The sequence below is a fragment of the Arachis duranensis genome, chromosome 2 (assembly GCF_000817695.3).
Source record: "Arachis duranensis cultivar V14167 chromosome 2, aradu.V14167.gnm2.J7QH, whole genome shotgun sequence".
NCBI lineage: Eukaryota > Viridiplantae > Streptophyta > Magnoliopsida > Fabales > Fabaceae > Arachis > Arachis duranensis.
The window spans coordinates 36526639-36533142 of NC_029773.3; the positions used below are offsets into that span (position 1 = coordinate 36526639).

General features: G+C 41.0%; 1 non-coding gene across 1 annotated transcript; it reads left to right on the plus strand.

Annotated features, from left to right (window-relative positions):
* Positions 1-3821: 3821 nt before the first annotated feature.
* LOC127745189 (small nucleolar RNA R71) lies at positions 3822-3928 on the plus strand. Its single transcript, XR_008006385.1, has one exon. It is a non-coding gene; the product is annotated as a small nucleolar RNA R71 (small nucleolar RNA).
* The last annotated feature ends 2576 nt before the right edge of the window (positions 3929-6504 follow it).

A 6504-nucleotide genomic window follows, 5' to 3' on the forward strand; every position in this document is an offset into this window, starting at 1 on the left:
TTTGTTTTGAATTTGGGAATTGGGATTAGATCTAGTTTGCTTTCTGTTTTCATTTTCTTTCTTCTGCAACTTCTACGTTCTGCATTGGGTTTTTGAATTCAAATTGAAGAACTCCATTGAATTTCTTGATCTGAGAATCAACTATAGTTCCCTTTCATCTAGTTCTGAGAATTGGAGAATTAGATCAAGATCTTCTTTGCTGTTTTCATTTTCATTTCTTCTGCAATTTCTTTTCTGTTTGATCAAAGGAGTGATTGAGATCTAGATCTATTTTCTAATCTCATTGCTCTTCTTCGATCTTCAATTCCTCTTCTAGAATTTCATAACTAAGCTAAGTTTTCTTACTGTTTGTTTCTTGAAGCAATTTTCCATTTCTATTTGCTACTGAGCTGAAACTATTCATCTCATAGCTCTCTGATTTACTTCAATCTGCATTTTCCTTGTTAAATTTTGAATCCCAGCACCCAAATCCCTTTAATTCTTCAAGCAATTTACATTTTTCAGCAATTTAGATTCAGCAATTTACATTTCTTGCACTTTAAGTTTCAGTTATTTACATTTTTTGCAATTTAAGTTCCAGCTCCTTTATTTTCTTGCACTTTAAGTTTCTGCAATTTATCTCTTTTACACTTTACTTTTCTGTCCAATTTACCTTTTGCACCTTTACTTACTTGCAATTTAGCTTCTGTTAATCAAAATCACTCAAATCACCAAATATTCACTTAACTAAATTCATCACCTAACTAAAATTGCTCAATCCATCAATCCTTGTGGGATCGACCTCACTCTTGTGAGTTATTACTACTTGATGTGACCCGGTACACTTGCTAGTGAGTTTGTGTGGAATTGTTTTTCCCTCGTCAAAGAGCACCGGAGGAGAAAGCTCACCGGTAGTGAAAAGAGAAAAGAGAAGAGAGGAAAAGAAAAGAAGAAAAGAGAAGAGAAGTAAGAGATAGGTATGGATGGTGGTCGCCGGTGGTAGGCTGACGGCGGCAGCGGCTGGCAGCGGGCTGATCGGGGAGACTGGGCGGAGAAGAGACAAAGAGGACAGCCAAGAAGAAGAGAGGAAAAGAAAACAAGGCTGCCTTTCAACAGGGCAGCTCGCCCCATTAACCCTTAGATTGCGACTTGTGCGGATGCACAGAAGAGAAAACTTAGAGAGAGTATGAACGCACACAGTGTGTGAATGCTGCAACCAGAGAGGTTGTAAAAGGATGTGCGGGCGCACAAGAGTGTGCGCTCGCACAGAGGAACTTTTTTTTATACGTGGACAAAGCAGGTGTGCGTGCGCACGCACAAAAGGTGAGAATGGGGGAGGTTGTTCTCACGCATAGGTTGTTCCCTCGCCCCCACCAGAGGGGCTAACAAAGGGTGTGCGGGCGCACACGTCTGTGCGGCCGCATAGATGGAGCGCAAAAAGGGACTCGTGCATACGCACACAGGTGTGGGCACGCACAGATCGGAGTAGAGGGGCAGTGCGCACGCACAGACTGTGCTGGCGCTGCGACCAGAGAGCATGCCAAGACGTGTGCATATGCACAAGCTTGTGCAGCCGCATAGAAGGCTAAAACACAGAGTTGTGCGCACGCACAGTTTGGTGCGTACACACAGATGCCCTATTTCAGAATTTTCTTTTCTCTTCAAAACTAAGGTTCCCAACCTTAGTACACCAACATACCAACCCCATATCATCCAAACAAGCACAAAATCATAGTCCACAAGTAATTCAACTTACAGAACTCAAAATCATCAAACAAACCTAAGATAAGCATTATATCACAAGAAAACAAATAGTTTAAAAAGCTATAAACAAGAGATAGAGCTAGAAAAAAATGTCACCATGGTGGGGTGTCTCCCACCAAGCACTTTGGTTTAGAGTCCTAAGTTGGACTTGCATGGCTTCATTGGTCACTTAGGAAGTTCCCCAATGAGGAAAATCTCCAACTCCTTGGCTTGCTTTGGTTGAGCATGATCCTTCGAAATTGAGTCTTTTATACTATCCTCTTTTCCTTGCTCCTTGCCATCTTCACTCACCTTGTCTTCAACTATGCCGCATCCAAAAACAGAGTAAGCTCCACGAATGGGCTTATCAGACTCCTCCAAAGTGAACTTGACTAACTTGCCATCCGACTCAAAAGTGTAGACTCCCGAATGTGCATCTAACTAGAAACGGGCCGTCTTCAAGAATGGTCATCCAAAGAGTATTGGTGATGGATTGGTTGAGTCAATAGGAGAGGTCTCCAAGATCTATCCACTGGAAAGAGCAATCGTTGAATATGACAATTACATTTTCTACAAACCCCACAACTGACACAATACTCTTGTCGGCTAGCACGAATCTTGCCCCGAATCTCTTAAGAGGTACTAAGTTCAATCTCTCATAAATAGGGAGTGGCATGATGTTCACACACGCCCCCAAATCACACATACAGTCCATGAACATAGTCCCACCAATCAAACAAGCGACCAAATATGGGCCGGGATCATTGCATTTTTCAGGAAGTAAAGAAGAGATAGAGTCATCTACTGACTTTTTGTTGAGGTTGCCAAGCTTGTCCTTGTGAGTGCAAATAGCCTTGAGGAACTTGGCATATTTCGGCACTTGTTGAATGGCTTGAAAGAGAGGGACGGTAACTTCAACTTTCTCAAAAACTTCCACCACAGTGGGGTCAAGATCTTCTTGCTTCTTTACTTTCTTAGCTATTGTTGGGAATGGAATGGGTAAAGGCTCTTCAAGAAAGGTCTTTCTCTTTGGCTCCTTGACCTTTCGTGGTTCTTTTTCATCTTTATCAATATCTTCATCTCCACTCCTCATCACCTCTACTGCATCTCCTACCTCCTTATTGTTGGTTTCCTCATTCAACTTTGGAGGTATAGCCACATTCTTATCCAACTTAGTACCACTCCTAAGAATAATGGCGTTTATGCTTCCTTTAGGATTGGGTTGAGGTTGGGAGGGTAAACTACTTGAGGTTAAAGCTTGTTGGGTGCTTGGTGTGGTTTGAGGAGGGAGAGTCAAACGGGTAAGGGCTTCAGCTATTGTAGCCATGTAAGCATCTTATTTCTTATGGAACTCTCTTTGTTCTTGCATGAAGGTATGGATTGTATCATTCATGTGGGATTGATTGGAGGGAAGGGCTTGGTTAACTTGAGTAGAATTGAATCTACTGTTTGGATGTTGATACTTCACTTGAGATGGAGGTTGTGGGGGTTGTTGGTATGGTTGTTGGTATTGCGGTTGGCCTTGGGGGTGTTGATGGTAGTAAACTTGAGCATTTTAATTGGGTTGAGCTTGGGAAGCTTGGTTCCACCTTTGGTTTGAGTTATCCCTCCACCCTTGGCCTTGATTACCTATATGTGGGTAGGGTCCTTTGGTGTAATTGGGTCTTTGTGGATAGGGGTTAGCAACTGCTAATGTAGTGTCCTCTTGGATTTGAGGGCACTCATCGGTGTAATGAGTAGTACAAGAGCAAACACCACATATCCTTGATGGTCCTTCGGTCCTAGGAGGTTGAGGTGGGGCATTTATCAAAGCTTGAGGGATTTGTTGCCCTTGGGTGATTTGCCTCAACAAAATTGTCATCTCACTAAGGGTCTTAGTCAAAATAGCATCTTCGATGGGAGAAACCTCGCTCACAGCTTTCGGTTGTGGACTCTTAGCCCAAGAGTGTTAAGTAGAATCCGCTAGGTCCAATATAACTTCCCATGCTTCTGCTGTGGTCTTGTTTTTGGTCAATGATCCTCCACTCACGGAATCCAAGAGAAGCTTATCTTGGTGGTGTATTCTTTGACAGATATAACTGATCAAAACCAACTCATCTATCCGGTGGTGTGGGCAAGCTTCTAGAAACTTCTTAAATCTCTCCCAATATTCATACAAAGTCTCCCCATCCCGTTGCACAATGCAAGAAATCTCTCTTCTCAGCTTGTCTGTCTTCTGGGGAAGGTAGAACTTCTCCAAAAATTCTTTTTCACAACAAGTCCCAATTGGATCTAACTTCACCCGGCTGAGTATAAAACCACTCCTTTGCTTTTCCTTCCAAGTAGAAAGAAAAAGCGAAGACCAACACCGCGGCTTCATCCACTCCATGTCTTCTTGCAGTTGCACATGCAACTTGGAAATCCTTAAGATGCTTCAGAGGATCTTCCCCAGGCAATCCATTGTACTTGGGGAGCAAGTTGATTGTGCCAGACTTAAGTTCAAAATTCGGATCCAAGGCCGGATATAGAATCTGAAGTGGGTGCAAGGCAAGATCAGAAGCTCCGGCCTCCTTCAAGGTAATCCTTTGAGGTGGGTCCGCCATGACAGTGTCACCTGAGTCACTCAAAGACAGTTCAAAACTCTCCACAGATGAATATAAAGTCTCCTCGTTGATTGGAGAATGATAGTCATGGATAGGTGGTGATAGTGAATGGGAATGGTCCTCAAGGGAGCCTGCTTTACTATTCACAAAAGCTAGCCAGCACTGAGCTTGTCTTATACGAGTTAAATTTCTTTCAATTTCTGGGTCAAAAGTGGCCAAGCTCGGGTCTGGAAGCAACCGTGTCATTCAACTGAAGAGGCAATGAAAGCATGCAATTATGAAAGGCAAAACAAAAGTAGGCAAGTAAGCAAGAACTAACTTAACACTCTATAACTACCAAAACTAACTAAGGAGGGAAAGTAGTAATTACAATCAATGCCAAGTAGCAAACCAAAAATTAACTATTCACACTATTCGCATATTTACACAACCAAACATCATGGAACTCATTGCACTTAAAGTGAAATCCCCAGTAACGGCGCCAAAAATTTGACGACGGCCAAAAGCATAAGTTTTGATTTTCACACTAAAATAGGATTAACGTTGCAAGTATAGACCCAAATCCTATAATCGGTCGCTGATCAAATTTGAAAATTCACAAGATGTGTCACAACTCAAAACCAATATAAACTGAGAATATTTAGCTCCCGGGTCGTCTCCCAAGGAATCACTTAAGAGGCAATGAGTGTGCAAATTCCGGTTGTAGTGATCAAGGGATTGTCAATGAAGAAATAAACATATAAAGCAATAAAAGAACGTGCAAAATTGTAATGATTGAGCTAATGAAGAAATTAACGAACCGACTATGTAATATGAACAAGTAAAGTATAAAAGAGATTAACATAGTAATGTATGAAGGATTGAAAACATAAAAAAAGGTCTTGGCTTGGAGTGAGCTAAGGATCCTTTCCTTATTGGAACCACAACTATGACAATTATGTATTAGTCTCACTTGATCAACCCTCACATCGGAAAGTAAGTTAAATGAGTATAAGTGTTCTTAACCCACAAATCCTAAATTGCTTGCTAATTACCTTAGCAACAACTTTGCATTAGTGGGAACAAGAACAATTAACAATCCAAGAATTGACACTAAATGTTGGACATTCCAACTCTAGGAACCCAATTGCTCACTTTACCCAAGCCAAGAGACAAAAATTTAGCCTAAAACCATGTTTGACATTTTGTCAAACACTTGGTGGGCAAAAAGCTTAAACATGAGGAAAATGAGAAATGACTTGAAACCAAAAGCAAAAATTGATCTCAATCAACAAGAATAGCATAAGAAAGCATAGAACATCAAACATTAAATTCATCAACAAAAAGGTGAAATTGCAAGAGAGAAGCAAAATTGAAAATATAACTTGAATTTTAAGAAAGAGTAATAACAATGTAACTATAAAGAGTAATAACAAGAGAATACTTACAATGAGATTAGCAAAACCCAATGATCAAAAATGGAAATAACACTTGGAATGTAAAACCCTAATGAAACCCTAATGGAGAAGATAAGAAAACTTAGAGAAAACTAAAACTAAAAACATTCTATTCTACTCCTAAAACTATACTAATGCTATGCTATGTTGTATCCTTCATTTCCCATCCAATATGAGCAAAAATTCTTCAGAAATGGGCCTCCAAAGCCTTGAAATTGCGAGTCACGTGCTTTTCTAATAAGGTCATACACGGACACCTATGCGGACGCACAGACGTGTGCGTCCGCACACTTTGCGAAATCCTCAACCTGTGCGTACGCACAAGTAGTTGTGCGTGCGCACACTAGGCGATGCTTGACGGGACGCGTGACGCGCTCAAAATGATCCACGTGCTCTGCTTGGGCTCCTGTGCGAATGCACAAGAGGCTGTGCACACGCACAGGTCTCTGAGCTCATCTCCTTTGATTCTTCATGTTTCCTCCACTTTGCATGCTCTTCTTCTATTTTCTCCATCCTATTCCTACCTTATTCACCTGAAATCACTCACAAACACATCAAGGCATCAAATGGAAGGCAAATGGAATAAAAATAGATCAAAGTAAGCACAGAAGAGCATATTTTCATAATTAAGCACAATTTCGGAGGGAGATTCAAAAACATGCTATTAAAGGGAATAAGTGCAAGTTTATATGATGAAATCCATTGAATTCTAACCAAAATTCATCATCAAATATGGATTCGTCAAATGTGTATTAGGTTGTGAA